The sequence below is a fragment of the Camelus ferus genome, chromosome 17 (assembly GCF_009834535.1).
Source record: "Camelus ferus isolate YT-003-E chromosome 17, BCGSAC_Cfer_1.0, whole genome shotgun sequence".
NCBI classification, from domain to species: domain Eukaryota; kingdom Metazoa; phylum Chordata; class Mammalia; order Artiodactyla; family Camelidae; genus Camelus; species Camelus ferus.
Genome location: NC_045712.1, coordinates 18,133,383 through 18,150,900, shown reverse-complemented (window position 1 = coordinate 18,150,900; position 17,518 = coordinate 18,133,383). Strand labels below are relative to the sequence as shown.

The following is a 17,518-nucleotide window of genomic DNA, read 5'->3' as shown; positions in this document are numbered from 1 at the left end:
CAACGATCTCCTAGGTCATTCTATTCAGGCAATAGAAATAAAAGCAAAAATAAACAAATGGGACCTAATTAAACCTACAAACTTTTATACAGGATATCATAAACAAAATGAAAAGACAACCTACAAAATGGGAGAAAATATTTGCAAACAAATCTACTGACAAGGACTTAATTTCCAAGTGATACAAACAAGCAGGTATAGCTCAAAAACAATAAAACAATCCAATCCAAAAATTGGCATTAGACCTAAACAGACATTTCTCCAAAAAAGACTTACATATGGCCAGTAGGCACATGAAAAGATGCTCAATATCGCTAATTATCAGAAAAATGCAAATCAAAACTGCACCTCACACCGGTCAGAATGACCGTCATTAAAAAGTCCACAAACAATAAGTGCTGGAGAGGGTGGGGAGAAAGGGGAACCCTCCTACACTGTTGGTGGGAATGTAGTTTGGTGCAGCCATTATGGAAAACAGTATGGAGGTTCCTTAAAAAACTAAAAATAGACTTACCATATGATCTGGCAATCCCACTCCTGGGCATATATCCAGAGGGAACTCTAATTCACAAAGATACATGCATCTCAATGTTCATAAGCAGCACTATTTACAATAGCCAAAACATGGAAGCAACCTAAATGTTCATTGTCAGATGACTGGATAAAGAAGATGTTGTGTGTATATACACAATGGAAGACTACTCAGCAAGTATATTCTGTTATTTTTTGCAAGTTTTTAACACTTGCTTCTCAGCTTCTCACAATCCACGGTCAGTCATGAATGACAACAAGACTACCATAGGCCATGTATCGCCACTGTGTTTCTCCTCCAAAAACAGGTTTATAATCAAGGTAGTTGTTTTGATTTGTTAAGATTTTAATTCTAGAAAATTAATTTTTTTTCTTATAGGGCTTTTTTTTTTTTTAAAAAAAAAAGATGAATAGACTAGTTTTAGGTTAACAGAAAAAATTGAGCAGAAAGTACAGAGTACCCATATATCCTGTCAAAGCTCCTCCCACCCTGTAGTCCCCCAGTTATTAACATCTTGGATTAGTGTGCTACATTTGTTATAATTGATGAGCCAATATTGATAGAGTATTATTAACTGCAGTCCATAGTTTACATTAGGTTTCATTCTTTGTAGTGTACATTCTATGGGTTTTGAGAAATGTATAATGCCATGTACCCACCATTACAGTGTACAGAATTGATTCACTGCCCTCAAATTCCTCTGTGCTCCACCTACTCATGTTTCCCCGACAGAAATCTGATATTTTTTTCAGATTGGCTTCTTTCACTTAGAATATGTGTTTAAGGTTCTTCTGTATCTTTTCTTAGTTTGATAACCTCATTTCTGTTTATTGCTGGATAACATTCCGTTGAATGGGTATACCATAGTATGTTTATTCATTAAGGCCTCTTAATTGCAAAATCTGCAATCTTGTCTTTCTTTAATACAACCAAGAGATTGGTTGTTTGAGATTACAACTACAGTATTTTTATCTTGATGCTGATGGAAAGCCTTGATTTTTTTCATAATGCGGAATTCTCCAAGAAACAAATGAGAACTGTACTTCATCTTCATTCCCCATCTGGTCTCACTTGAAAATTTTGTTTGAACATCAGCAATATACTAGACATCTTAGACAATAGTCTGAGTTCTAAGCCAAGGTCCTCATTTGGCAAGTATAAAATGGAGAGAACATTCCCCATGGTTTTTCTTTGGTAAACTGTCATCTTTCTCGTTAAGACAAATTATGAAATAATACCTGTTGATTTTTATGCTTATCTCAGATACATGGATGTGTACTAGCTGCCGCCTTCCATTTTCGTCTATTTGGTGTCTTGGTCCTTTTGGGCTGCTATAGTAAAATACCAGTCTGAGTAGCTTATAAACAGCAGAAGTTTATTTTTCACAGTTGTGGAGGCCAGAAATCCAAGATTAGGGTGCCAGCATGGTCAGGTAAGGACTCTCTTGGTCTGCAGACTTCTCTGTATCCTTACGTGGCAGGGAGGGTTTAGGGAGCTCTGTGGTATGTTATAAGAGCACTGATTCCATTTATGAGGGGTCCATTGTCATGACCTAATTACTTCCCACAGGCCCCAGCTACTGCTACCATCACCTTTGAGGGTCAGGATTTCAACATACTACTTTTAGGGGGATGTAAACATCGAGGGCATAGCATTCAGCAGGTGGTCTCCCCATCAGCATACGGCTGGAGGAAATCTAGGTGACCTACATGAACTTGGCTGATTCCTCTCCCCTGTCCCTGTTCAGTGAAGCTCATTGGCAGGTTAGAAGGTGGAGACAAATTTGATGGTTCAATGGGCAATTCTGTCCCTGAGTAACCCAGATAGGAGGACTGATGTATGGGTTCTGAATTAATATGGGGAATCCCCTGGGAGGAGGGACACAGTAGTAAGTTCTTACAGGGCAGGGTCTGTGTTTTCCGTTTCGTCCTCTCCCCAGAATCTAATGGAATACCTTCCCTCGTGAAAACGCAAGTGAGCCTGTTCAGCTTCTTAGAATAGGACCGAGTTCTTGGCATGGTAGATACAAAAATCAATCTTGTTTCAGTAGGGACTGATTTATTTACCCAAGGTGGTAAATTAGGAATGAGAAACTTCAATTTAATCTTAATTCAGTGAAGATTTATTGAGGACCTAATAGACGCAGGAAGCTATGCCATGAGGGTTAGGAGACAGATGAATCAGAAATGAATTCCAGCCTCAAAGAGTTGACAGTTTTAGGAGGACTGATTTAAATGTTCAGTGTAAGTAGAAAGAAATCTGACAGAAAAGAATAGAGGTGAAGGGGTCGGTAGAGACTTCTGCATGGGAATGCCCTGTCCCGTTGAGTACCATGAAGGGAGAACTGAGGATCTCTGGAGCCAAGTGTCTGAACTCCTGGCTGGTGAAAAGTATAAAGGCAGGAGGACGGCAGTGGCCCCATCTTGTTGAGTACGTCTGAGTGTTAGACACTGCCTCTCTGCCTTCGGTTCCCTGCCCCATCCCACTGGGATCTTCTCTCGCTGATTCTTTCCTCGTGCGTCTAATGTCCTCTTCTCTTCTTTTTCTCTGACTCTCTTTTTAAATTGGCCACTGAGAACTCAAGATTCAGTATGTCTTGACTATATTAAATACATTTTTATGAGGCTTGTTTCTACTTTAGGAAGGTATATGAAGTAGTTTGTTATGTCCCACAGTACTGAGTTTTGTATAATGTACATGGAGAGGTGTTGTGCTGAGCTCTTTGAGGCAGGAGTGTGTCTATCTTACTGCATGTCTAGAATAGTGCCTGGCACGTGGTTGGGGTCTCTAAGCTACAAAGGTCTCATGTCAGAAAACCTGGAGTTCATATTTATTAGCTCTGGGGCAATGGAAATTTTGCCCAGTCACTTTTAAATATGCCTCCTCACTTAATACATAGACCAATCATATTTCGAAGTTTACTTGTAGAAATCAGAGAAAATAAAGTATAGGAAAACATTTAAAACTATAAAAATATTTTATGCATTGTGCATTGCTATTTGTTTGCAAATTCTCTAGGCCTCAAAAAGGCCCCATCCAGCCTTTCCAGTTAACTGGGTTTGATATATTTTTGAGGTTTCTTCAAGCACTGTAGTTCCACATTTCAGGGTCATCTCATTATGCCAAACTCAAGATAAGTCTGTTGTGAGTCTTTCAGTTGGACCAATATTTCCAAATCTGTTCACTCTCTTCTCCCCTATTACTGCGTACCTTAATGCACATCAGGGAAAGGGAGACTCTGCCTCTCTGACTTGACAGAGAGAGAAAGGTCCTACAGGTTCATTTGTAAAATGGGTCATTTATGCAGTACGTAGCTCAGCATTGCATAAAGAATACCTGAGAACTTTTCCCATTTCGGCCCATTAGCAGACCTATCCCCGACGTACATCATTAGGCTCTTCTGCAGAGTGAGTCTGAATGCCCCCGTCTCTGTGAGGGCCGTGTGGGTGATGCAGCATGTCAAGAAGGTGCACAGTGATGAGCCAGTTCCTTCCAAACCCAAGGCTGTAGGGAGCTGGCCCCAGGATGTCCTCTTGACATGCAGGTATGGATTATAAAATGCTGCTGAATAAAAGATGCTGAGAGGAGAGGAAGGGAAACTTGACTTATCGTATAATTTCCAGGCCCTTAAAGGATTTGAGAGACGAGTAGAGGGGAGGTTGGGAGTTGTAGCACATTCACCACCCCAAGAGACACATACACTTGGGCGTGTACACACACAAACCTACGTACCCCACCCCAGCCGAACGGTGCTGGAAGTGGACAGATCCCTGTTGAGTGAGGTGGTCCCCCAGGAGTGGTGTAAGTGCAAAGGTGAATTCACACTCTCAGTTGTGTCGCTCACTTGCTCTGCCCTGCGCAGTTTCACAGCCCCTTTCACAGGCCTGTTTTGAGTTGTGCAACGGTGACTCTTCTTTGACAAAGCACTGTCTTCAGTGTTGCAGTGGGGATATCGTAAGGGAGGATACCTGAGCCACTCTCTGTCATAACAGGGTAACAGACTGCACCTTCCCTCACTCAGTGGTTGTCTTTTCTCTTGGAAATAACTGTTCTCAGGGGTGCTCTCACATCTCTTCAGGGAGCCCACGCGCTGTAGCAAAGATATAGCAGGGTAAGGACTCTACTCAAGGTCAGTTCAGAATATCTTAGCTTACTTATCCCAAACTCCCAGTTGTTTGACACTAAGGTGGCATTTGATAATTGCTGCCTTATGGAATGGGAACCCAGCAGGTACATTTCATAAGGGAAATACTGCATCCACAAGTGAGCAGAGGTGGGTACAATGTAAATGTCCGGGAGGAAGAAATTTTCCTCTACCCTTCTAGGCTCTTCTTGTGGCTTGACTAAGAAGTAAATGGATGGGAGACAGATTACAGGAGATGATCAAACAAAGTTTAATATGGGAAGAAAACTGAGTAACTCCCCCAGATGGCCAAAGCCCTTACCTGAAGTACCATCTTCAGCTAAAGACAAACAAGGATGCTGGGGGTAGTGGCTTGGGATTTCACAGGGGAGGTAGGCAATTCACATGGAGATGGAAAAGCACAGTGTTTGCAGGGCTGTGCAGAGAGGATAGGACACAGAGTGGACTCTGTACTCTGAGAGTTTCCCCGACCACACATAGTCCATATTCTTAACAGGTATCACTGGTGATGGCTCTATTCCTGGAACAGGCCCTTTCTCTAAATTCTTTAAGCAACTAAAGGAGAGGTGAAAAAAAAAAAAAAGGCATCCTTATTCTCCTGTGTCTTAAAAATAATCAACCTAAATTAATCCTCATGCCAAAGAAACACTTTGCGAGGGGAAATTTTGCTCCCCTACATGAGTTTGCTAGATAAAATACAGAGATGGTGGTTAAAATTGAAGTTCAAGTGAACGACAAAGAATTTTTTAGTTATAAGTATGTTTCAGATATACCCACTTAAATGTGAACTTCAGATAAACAGCCAATAATTTTTTAGTATAGGTATGTTCCAAAATATACCCAGTTAAATTTGAACTTCAGATAAATGAATACTTTTTAAAGTACAAATACATTCTAGACGTGCCTGGTTAAATAGGAATTTCTAAAAAAATGACTTTTTTTTTTAGTATAAATATGTCCCATGCAATATTTGGCCAAGGGGATCAAGTTAGGTGGTGAGAAGGGAGGCCCATGACTTAGAGGCCTTCAGTATTACGTGGAATTTGGGAAGAGCTTCTAATGGAATCAGAAAAAAAAAAAAGTATGAGGAACAGTGTTCACATAAAGAAACACCACCCTCAACAAAAAGGAAACACAATTATCACAATCGTTGCAGATGGAATAGTTGAAATTATGCAAAAGAGGGGAAAAAGTAATTACTGTAATCCCTAAATCTTTGTACGTTTATTCTCTAAATTTTGAGAAGCATTTTTCTTACAGTACATTCACTGTGGATGTTTTGCTTTACTTCAAGTAAATTGCATTATTTACCCTAGAATTTCTTGCTTGGAAAAACTGTCCAGCAAGAACCAGATTCTCATCCAGGTTCATTTAATTTGCCTTCTTCATGCTTTCTAAAATCTCTTCTAGCTGTTTATTTGCACATATTTAAAAAAAAAAAAAAAAGCTCACCATTTCTGCCCTAGAAACAGAACCAAGCAAGTATTTAATCATTTAATGAGGTTCCCTTCCTGACATCCCAGAGGGGAAGCTGAGCATTTTGAAAGAAATACAGGGCAATGTCTCTGTTCCCCTTGCCCACCTTGGATTCCGCTTCTCCCCAATTTATGGCTTATTTTCCTCAGAAGTAGTTAGTTCATTGCCAGCCTCTGCCTTCTGCTTCGTTACCAAATGTGAACCTCCCCCGGCGTGTTTTTCCTCAGGTGGGAGGGTGAAATGTTTCGGTTTAATAGCTTGTGAGCTGAGATGGCACCTGAGCAGCAATCTGACGCTCGCCCGCCTGCAGCTTCCGTGGGAAAGGATCAATCTGGCATATAAAAGCGGGCACAGATAAATTGCTAAACACTGTAGTACAATGATAACATACATCTCTGAAATGAGAATCTTGAAAATCAATAAGAATTGAAATTGAAAAAGGAAGAATTGTAGCTGTCAAAATGCAGGATGTCGGCACGATATTTGAGTCGAGGTCCACATTGGCGTCTCTGGTTCCTGGGAGAATCATCTGTTAAGAAAACTTGTCTCCAGGGTGACCTTTGTCATGTCTCTTTGAAAAACATTGCGTCTCAGCACAGCGACTGGATTCCTATCCCAAATCCATGTTGCGATGGCTAAGTGTCAGGGGGGATTTCCTCAGTGAGGGAGGGGTATCTGAGGAAGGGTGTAAAGCCAAGGTTCAGAGGTCATGCGGGGAATGGGGTCTGGATATAGTGAGGCACATTTGAAACATATGTAGTGATTAAAAACAACCATCTGTTGTCTGGAAGACCTGCTAGAAGTATAAGTACCAACAGAGCAGTGAGGACAGGATTTATTGTAAAAACACTGGGACTAGAGACCTTCTCTGTCTTGGTTATAAGATGAAATTCAAAATATGTGACTTGACTTTTCTTATATCTCCTTTTTAAATTTTTTAAGATTTTTTTTCAAAATTATTATCCTAGTTTATACAAACAGTTCCTATTGCTGCACATTCTTGCCAATGCTTTGTAATGTCAGTTATTTGTATTGTTTTTTCCACCTGTTTAGTCATTCTAGTGGTTAAGGGAGTAGGGCTTTGGCATTCTGGCTTTGTTTCTTTGTTTCTCATGAGACTGAGCACCTTTGTGTTTGTGTAGCATCACTTGGCTGTCTTCATTTGTGAACTGTCACATTTTTTGCCCATTTCAAACACTGGGCTCCCTATTTTTTCTTACTTATGGTTCTTTATATCTTTGAAATTCTTCATCAGGTATGTTGATTACAAATACCACCTCCCATTCTATGTATTTCCTTTTTTCTCCTATAAGATGTCTTTTGATGAACAATTCCTAATTTTAACATAGTCCACTTTTTTTTTAATGGCTAATGCTTTTTTGGGGGGGGGGTTCTGTTTGGATCTTTATTTTTCTATCCACTTTTTAAAAGGAAGATTATGTTAAAGGATATCTCTTCATGCATTGACTACCTCAAGCTGTAACTAAAAAGCGTATCTGTTCAAGAGAACAGTTTTTGCTTTGCAAGGCAAATCAAATAGCATAATTCACAGACCAAAACCATTGATTCCTTTAGCAAACTGTGCTTTGAAAGCATACATATTATCCTTGGCTTGAAGAGAGAAGGATGAAAACCCACACACATATTTTTTTCATTAGCTCCATGTTTATCCGTCACATCTATGGTTTCATAGGTAATACTCTCTAAAGCAGCAACTTCGCAAACATGAGTGACCTGGGGATCTAGTTAAACTGCAGCTCCTGGTTCCACAGGTGTGAGGTGGGGCCTGAGACCCTGCATTTCCCCTGGGCAGTGTCAGCGCAGCTGGCTAGAGACTCCCGCTTAGAGGAACACAGGGCAGAATCAGCTACCATAAACAACACATAAGGAACACGGTTTATGTAGTAGTTACTACCTCAGTAAGATTTTAAATGGATTTAACTGCTCCTTTTTCTCCCCTCCCCCACCATCCAGTTTACACAGAATTAAATCTTAAACTATTCCCAAATATAAAGTTCATTTAAAATGGCATTGAAAGCAGGGTGTGGGAAGGCAAGCACTGAAGAAACTACTGGAGCATATTCTTTCTAAGAGCATATTTCATGAACACATTTTTCCCTATAAAGTGTGGGCAGGGGAGGGGGTGTGTGTGTGTGTGTGGGCACGCAGGAATGTGTATTTTGCTAGTGACATGCTGAAAAAATGAAGTAATACAAAAATCAACCGCTACCACTAGTTCAAAAAAAAAAAAAAAAAAAGATCCTTAGTCATGAAAGTAAGCCCAGTTGCTCCGCTGACATTTACCAAATTGCTTTGAAAGAAAGTAGAGTCCAGAGGAGCTGTTGGAAAAATCTGTCACGTGACTAGTTCCACGTTGGATCCCAAGGAAGGAAATTGGAGTGATCCATTAGGCCAAGGAGGCTTTCCGTCTCCTCGGACTATTCGACCGTGGCGGTGCCCTCGCTCCGCGCGCACCTGCCGCGGGGGAAGCGCCCCTGCCGGAATCGGGTTAAGTGGAAACACCACGATCAATAAAAGACACTCTATTTTCCATTTGCTCATTGTTTTTTAAGGGCTTATTTTGCAACAGCACACACACAAAAAGGATTCAATTTAATATCAATTCACCTTCTGGGTGGGGAGAAGACTCGGATATTGACTTTTAGTGCCTGATACAGTTTGTGGTGAGGCTCCGTTCACTAACATTGTGACCAGGCGGCAGCCCCAGCCTCAGCCCTGGAGGGCCCAGCGTGAGCGGACGTGCAGCATTGCTTCTCGATGCTGAAACCCCTTTTAGTGCAGCAACAAAGTCGTCAAATGTCAATCGAGCACCTACTGGCTGCCGAGCCATGCCGGTGAAGCACCTTTCAGAGTTCGCAGTGCAAGAGTTTCTTCAATTTGGATTTTCTTTTTTCCATGTCAAATAGGATTTAAATTGGTCGTTTTCCAGCTGCTCACACTGTTCCTCTACTTTCATATCCAAGAGTGATGCAGATGGTACTGTTTAAGGCATTATTTGCCCTTTCCATGGACCTCATGTGTTTTTTGAAATTTTGGTTTTGAAGTCTGTGATGGTGGTGGTGGAGGTGATAATGACCATCATCTTTGGGCATAGCACTGTCTTCAGTGTAGTAAATGCTGAAATATTTGTTGAAATGAAGTATAGAGAAGTTCTAGGAAAATGTTTTCTTATTAACTAACTTCTTTCTGCTGGGATCTTTGAGGGGTCCCAATATATAACAACACTCTCTTGAAGTTTTGATCAACCCAAGAATAATACAGAGGAGATGGCAAATGTAGGCTATATATAATATCTATTTTATTACTGCTAAAGTGAGGTTAGAGGATATGGTTCATTTGCAAGCCAACATGCTTCTAATTCTCAATTTCAAAATTGAGCAAATGAACCCACTCGGATGTATCCTGTACTGTACTAGACCATATTTGAATGGAAATGAAGGACACCTTGCCTGTTCCCCTAGTATTACAGAGTTCACTCTACTCTCTCCATGTCCGCAGTGTGCACTTGTATGTCTGCTTTCGTATTCACAGCTCTTCCTGGCAGTCTTAAGAAATTACCTAGTAAAATACAGATCTGTCTTCCCCCAACCTCCCCTGCCCCAACTCAAAGTTCTAATTCCCTTGGGTCAAGGCTTGGCATCTTGGTTATTTCTCTCTATCCCTTGTGCCTGGTGGAGTTCTAGCCACAGAGTTAGTCTTTCAAGAAATGTTTACTAAGAACTAAGCTGTGTGATTCTGGAGATAGTTTGATATCAGCTTTCTCACTTAATGAGCATTGAAATCATTACAGTTATTTCATGGCAGTTTCTTTATGACACATAATAGTAATGTATGGACAGAGGGGAAACTGGAGCAGCTGTATGAGATGTGGATTTTAATAGGGGCATGTATGCTGAAGGAGGACAGTTGGAACTTAGCACAGTAGTAAGGGGTGATTATCACAAGCATTCACTTCTTGTGTGCTAACTTAGCCACCTCTCATATTTGTGATGTTTTTAGAAGACTTCAAGACACTGAACGTGGCATGTTCTGAAAACTGAATAGAGTTAGAGCGGACTTTTTGTTCTTCATATTTTCATTGACTGTTACAGACGAAATGCCTTTGAAGATGTTTCTGTAAGGGATATTGTTCTCAGATTCTAGTGAGGGTATGTGAAGCTTGATAAAAATGTGGATTTCCAATAGGCATCCCCAGTGTCTCCTGATACAGGAGGTCTAGGTGGAGACCAGTGTTGAGGATGTTTAACCACCACCCAGGTGACTCTGATTCAGGTAGCCTATTAGCCATCTTACCCATAAGGGATCTTCCAGTTGAGAGAAACAGAGACTGGCTTCAACTAGCTCAGGTTTTCAAGTTTAAAGTCCATCTTTCTTTCATAAGGGGGCAGAGATCTCCCAGGAATCCAGGGAATGTTACATAACTTGACTTCTATAAGGTCCAGCATCATGGGAGCTCCATGGACTGACTTGACCTTCACCTCTGTCTCTCTTGCTTTCTCCAATTTTCTCTGCGTATCTGATCTTTTCTCATCCTTAGCCAGTGTCTTTTGTTTCAAATGCCTAAGAATCTAATTGGTGCCATACACCCTCTGGAGTCCTGGTACAGAAATCAAAGGTCAGGGGCAACCTCTGGAGAACCATTCCTCATCCAGGCAGCTGGGGGGCTGGCAGCAGAAATGAATGTTCTATAGAGGATAGTGGCTGGGAGGCTGAAGGGCACTGGTGAAAAGTCCATTGCTGACACTGTACCTTCTTAACATTTCAACCTTAGGCTTTGTGACAAGTCACAAAATAGGGAGAGGATTCACCTTAACAAAAGACCTTTACCTTCAGGAATGTTTGCCACAAGGTAAGCAGTATGTGACACTTTTGGAGTGTGATTTTTGTTTGTTTGTTTGTTTTTATTGAAGTATAGTTGATTTACAATGTTGTGTTAGTTTCTGGTGTACAGCAAAGTGATTCAATTATACACTGAATATATACAAATATATATTCTTTTTCATATACTTTTTCACTATAGGTTATTACAAAATATTGAATGTAATTCCCTGTGCTACTCAGTAGGACCTTGCTGCTTAGCTGTTTTATATAGCAGTTTATACCTGCTAATCTCAAACTCCTAATTTAATCCCTTTCCACTTTGGTAACCATAAGTTTGCTTTATATGTCTGTGAGTCTTTTTCTGCTCTGTAAATAAGTTCATTTGGGTCATTTTTTTAGATTCCACGTATAAATGATGTCACATGTTTGTCTTTGTCTGGCGTACTTCATTTAGTATGATAATCTCTAGAACTATCCATGATGCTGCAAATGGCATTATTTCATTATTTTTATGACTGAGTAGTGTTCCATAATACCACAGCTTCTTTATCCATTCATCTGTCAATGGACACTTAGGTTGCTTTCATGTCTTGTCTGTTGTAAATAATAAATAATGCTGCTATGAACATTGGAGTGCATGTATCTTTTCAAATTAGAGTTTTCTCTGGATATATGCCCAGGAGTGGGATTGCTGGATCTCATGGTAACTCTATTTTGAGTTTTTAAGGAACCTCCATACTGTTCTCTACAGTGGCTGCACAAATTTACATTCCTACCAGCAATGTAGGAGAGTTCCCTTTTCTCTACACCCCCTCCAGCATTTGTAGTTTGTGGACATCTTAATGATGGCCATTCTGACTGGTGTGAGGTGATACCTTATTGTAGTTTTGATTTGTATTTCTCTGATAATCAGCGATTTTGAGTATCTTCTCATATGCCCATTAGCCATCTATATGTCTTCTTTGGAGAAATGGCTGCTCAGGTCTTCCATCCCTTTTTTGATTGTTTGTTGTTGTTGTTGTTGTTGTTGTTGTTGTTATTGAGTTGTATGAGCTGTTTGTATATTTTGAAAATTAAGACACTGGCAGTTGTATCATTTGCAAACATTTTCTCCCAGTTCGTATATTTTCTTTTCATTTTGTTTATGGTTTCCTTTGCTGTGCAAAGTGTGGAGTGTGATGTTTTAATAATACAAGCACTCAAAGGGGGATGTTCTAAGATGTTTACATATTGAGAAGCTTTTAGAACCCAAAGGCTAACACATAGATGATTCTGAGTTAGGAAAGATCTTCTGTTCAGTTGAGTCAAACATCGAGTGCTCATTATAACCTGAGTACTCCTGGGAATTAGTTGTATTAGGCCCCATCTTAGCCAGCCAGAGTGTAAATGTTGTTATTGGGTGATTTTATTTTTTATTTATCAGAGTCAGTATGAGTATGATTTATATGATGGACCTTTACCTGGACCAACTCACTTCATATGTCAGAAGTTAAAAAAAAACCAAAAAACCCCACAAAGCCCTCATACTCAGAATTGATTTCTGTGGTAACATAGTAATTAAGAGTTTTCTGTGTATGTGTGCAATAAGAAAAGGCAAAAATTTTAGAGTCAAAAACCAAATTATTTTCTTAAAACTTGTAAACCCTCCCTAGGTTAGAGATTTCCTTTTGGACAATGCAGTGAAACTTAAGTAATTATCCATGTGGTGTGTCTGTATGTTCGACAGCAACGCCTTCAAAATATTTTGATATGCAACCTTTCTTCTTTCCCTTTGTCTTGTCAGACAACATGCCAGCTGTCAGATGGAGAAAAGCAGGGAAGTTTGGCATTGCTATTCCCGCCACCTTTACCAGGGAGTCCCTATAAATAGCATAATAGGATGAACCGCCGCAGAGGGAGAGCAGCAGGTGGCACTCGTATCAGGAGCTGAAGGTGTGAATGAATTGCAGTGTCTTCATGCTAGCAAACAATAGATTACAGAGAATGAAGCTTTTGTTAGGAGAGAGCCCAGTATTTGAGGAAAACAATAATGCCAGTGATACGTTTCATTATCATGCAGCTTTCCCCTTGGTAAGAGGTCTCAAAGAAGAAAGGGCCCTGTTTTCAGAACAGCCAATTTCCCCTCTTAACGTCTCTGAAGAGTCTCTCTGAACTCCCTCTTTTCAGAAAGGGGAGGTGACATTGGTCTGAGCTGGGTGGCAGGAGGAGGGAATTAACCGTATGGTTGAACTGTTACTTGAAAATTCACTTGGCTATAAATCCCAGAAAGGAAACCGTAGTGACCTTCATCTGGAATGTTCTTAGTTGTCACCCTGTTTCTCAGCTCGTTTGTCTCCTGACCATTTCTTGCCTCTTCAAATGCGTCACTTCTTCTAAGGCCCACCTTAAGTTCTGTCTCCTTTTCTCCCTGCCCTGAGTGCTCTGACCATCTACAGCACCAGCAGCGACTCAGCGTGTCACGACTCAGCGTTTGTGGGTCTTACACCTCGTGTTTTTAACCAACTACCTGAGAAATACAGGAGGTGACTTGGCCTCTAGTGTACTCTCAGGGAGCCCATGTCTAGATTTATTAATGGCCACCTTGTGCCTTAACCACAGTCAACCAACCAGGGAACATGAAACCAGCCGAAAGGAGGGATAATTGATGACAGACGTGGTGGCCCCTCCCACCTCATGCTGTCTTCTCTTACCTTCTGCTGCTGTCTGTCTTCCCAGCCCTGGACTCTCCTCTCCCATCTGGTACCACACTTACCCCTCAGGCTTGGTGGCAGGTCAGCTACCTCAGTTTGCTCAGCCCCATTCCTCCCCGAGCTGTGGCTTTGCAAGCCCCTCTGACTGCCAGTCCTTCTGGGTGGCTGTCCTGCCTGAGCCAGACTCCAAGACCTGGAATAGGACCCCAGATGCTCAGTTGTAAATATTTAACCTTATCTCTTGTTATCAATCAAAATCGAGGCAAACTTTGCGTCAGGGTCACAACTGTGCATAACCTGACACCCTCTGGTTTGTCAGCCTCTGTCTCGGGTTTCTTTCTCCTGCCCTTACTTCATTCTGGCCTTTTTGCCCCTTGAAACTTTAGGACCCCTGCACAGCCATCCCCTCTGCCTGGAATGCTCCCCCTGCAGCTGATCACATATCTACCTCCTGCTTTTCTTCTCAGGTCACACTTAAAAGTTAGGTCACCCTTCCTAAACTTGACCTCATCCAATCACTCTCTCAGCCTGCAGTTACTACCTTCATGGCGTACGTCAGCATGTAGATTTACCTCCCTTGTTAGTTTGTACCTCCTGTCTCTTGCCATCAGGAGAATAGCAGCTCCATGAGAGCAGGGACTTGATCTCTTCTGGCACTGAGATAGGAGTCCCTGCACGGACTGTAGAAAATGCTTAATCGTGGTCGAATGGTTGCATGCAGACGGCAGGAGTGAGAGCAGAGAAAAGCAGACTTCTTTATTGATCTCTGCTCTCTCTCTGTTTCCTTTCACTCCAGGGACCATGCCCTTTCTGTTGTTGTGTGTAGTTTGGCAGCTAATGGAGAACTAAATTGCAAGCATCAGAGGTGCCAAGTCATCTTAGTAAACTTCGACTGGAGATCCATGTCAGGCCTTGATTAATTACCTGTTTTTCCTCACATTTAAATAGAGAGTGACACCACTCCTAGTGGAGCACGTGCTGAACCCACCAGGTGGGTGAGACAGTGGTGCCACCTCTGCAGACTGTGTGGAGATGGAACTCCACCGGCAGCTCTGTTTACCCGGTCCTCGTTCATGTTCAAAGGAGGATGTGCCCTGCCGTCCTGGTTGATAAAGACACCAGCACAGACACTGGTAAGATCAAGTAATTTCACTTACCTGCATTACACAGACAAGCAGTCCAAGTCTCAGAGCCTCAGCCCCAAAGCTGTTAAAAAGCAAATTAAGAAGGGAACATACATTCTGGTTGCAGAAGCCAATTTTACATGATTCCCTTAACACTACTGTCTTTCTCTTGGTTCTCTGCCATGTTTTTCCAGTTTCTTCTGCTCTTCACCACCAGTCTACCTGAATGACATTTCCACGGCCAAAAGAGGGCTTCACTGTTACTGCAGCATAGCCCAGCCTGTCCTGACTGCTGTGATCTGGCTAGCCCAAATGCATAAGAGTTGAATGAGAAAAAAATACCTGTTCCATCGCCTGTTTAGAAGAATCACTGTTAAGAGTGGCTTCCAGGTAGACTATTTCTAGAGACAGGGTTCCCACGTACCACGCTCACTGTGGGCAGTTGTGTGTCTTTGAGTAGGAAACCAAAGATCCTGGGGTCAGTCCCACTGCATCTTACTCTGGAAACATTTACTGAGTGCCTCTGTATACAGGGCACTGCTGGAACCTCTGACTGCTTCATCGGGCAGTTTCTGAAAGAAGAACCACAAATATTCTCTTGGATTTCTTACTTGTTTTCTCTGTGGTCAAGCAATTAGCTAGGAGGGGACACCTAATTAGCAGCTACTGCGTCTCCCTGCCATGATTTACAAAGCTGTTCTCCAAAAAGAGCGACATTAATGAGGGTAGGATCCCGTGGCCAAACCCTGGAAGGTACAACCGTCCCCATTCATCTTGTTCACTGGGCAGCTGGTGCCTTCAGTGTGCTGAGCTTGATTAGAAGAAGCGCCTGGTTACTCACGTGACACGGGGTTTGTTCTGACCTCCACGGATTGAAACTTACTGCTAGTTTAGTGGGCCCTCTCTGCCAGCATGAGCTGATAATGTGAAGAATCAAAACTGACAGCACATTTAAATCAAACCCCTAACCCAGATTGGGTGTCTGTATGTCTCATGGAACAATTTAAAGCCCCAGATGGAAAAGCAAAGAGCACTGCTGCAGTTGCTGGAGATTGAAGGTGGATCTTACTGACTGCTGAGAACCAGGGGTCAGGCAGACCAGCTCTAGGTTGCAAGTGGGGAAATTTAGCCACTGACCATTCAAGAAACCTAAAGAAGCCACAAAATGGAAAGGTAGACTTGTTTATTTTTGTTGGCCACACACTTGCAGCCACGATAGAATTTCCTGCCCTAAGCAACAATTACTAGGGAATCATCTTTTTTCTCTTCTTACTGCAAAATAATGAGATTTATTCAATAAGTATTTTTGTGTGTGTGAATCGCCATGAGATTGTCACCGTGTTGAGTAAGGAAATGCCAAACTCATTAGCAAGTGGTCTCTTCAGCCCAGACGTGTACGATATCATTTCAGACAGGGTTCCTCTTGCTTGTGAGTCTCCTGCAGTTGTATCTGGCCTCCGTACAAGATGGGACTGAAACTTGTGAATTTTGAATCACAAATATTCTTGTGTGTTAAGGGAGTAGGAATGTGGCAGAGGAAGCAAATCAGAGGCTATTCTGAGGAAGAGGAAAGAGTAAATTTTTCCACGTTGACAGAATTCGACTATTTGCCTTTTCTGTCCAAAGTCAATATCCGAACCATGATGTCAATACTTCTGAGACAGGAGCTAATACTGGGTATTAGAAGTGGAGAATCTGTTTTTTGTTAATCAAAGGGGCAAGGAAGCACCCGTTCCTTTATCAAAATGAATTCCGTGCTTAAGATGCTCAGAGAATTGAGCAAACAGTAAATTTTAAGCAACTTTGTTCATCAGGTGAGGTTAGTGGGGTTTTGCTTCACATGCAAAGCTTTGTTGGTGTCTAGCTGGTGTCTTCCAACTGGCGCAACTTACTTCCTCCAGCCCTGCCCAGCAAGGCTCTGGGCTCAGGGTTCTGTATTGAACGTGGCTTCAAATTCTCCTCACTTCTGCTTTTACCATGGCTGCACCAGCCCGTTCACATGGGCTTCAAGCAGCCTCTCACAGGTACAGCTAGATGGCATCTTGCTCAGGTGTGCGTCGCGCGCCTTCTGCATTCGTTGTGGGCTTTCTCTGACGCTGTGGCATACGGTGACTGTCAGAGCTGCTTGGTGGGTTGGCAGGTGCATCCTGGAGGCCCGGGAGTTAATGCTTCTTGGGGCACCTCTTAGCCAATGGGAATTGAGAGCCAGAGGATAAATGCTTCCTCTTCTCGTCTCCAAGGTGGACACTTCCAAAGCATGTACCAGAACGGTTCCCAGAAGATCCTCAAGGATCAAGCATCGCACTGTCCATAGACAGGACCAACCTGATAGCACAGCCTTGAGTTGGCTTCCCTGCCTCCCTGTCTCAGTCTCCCAGCCCCTCATTCCTGCCCCAGACATCCATTTGCAAAGAAACCACCTGCATACAAAGTTTGTCTCAGGCGGTCTTTTGAGGAGACCTGTCCTAAGATACATTCTATTCATAGGCCTCTCCTGCCTTCTGCAGAAGTGTGTAATTTTAAACTAAATTCAGTCTTGACTGCTGTCGGGACATTATTAGTGAATATGAAAGATCCCACTCACTGTTCCATTTCCAATATGGTTTTAGCACCAGGGGCCAGTGGACTGAAATGATCCTATTAAAATGGTCAATGGCCTATTTTTCCCTTTTGATGTAGGAGAAGTTCTCTTAATGTGTATTCCTAGCCC

General features: G+C 42.1%; 1 long non-coding RNA gene across 2 annotated transcripts in view; it reads left to right on the top strand.

The window, feature by feature from the left end:
• LOC116657105 overlaps window positions 1–17,518 on the top strand; it is a 551,457-nt gene that overhangs the window by 310,906 nt on the left and 223,033 nt on the right. The window contains exon 2 of one of the 2 annotated variants that reach the window (XR_004312081.1): window positions 10,945–11,022. The exons of the other annotated variant lie outside the window; for it this stretch is intronic. This is a non-coding gene — a long non-coding RNA (uncharacterized LOC116657105). The remainder of the gene's footprint in view (window positions 1–10,944; window positions 11,023–17,518) is intronic. 2 annotated transcript variants of the gene reach the window in all.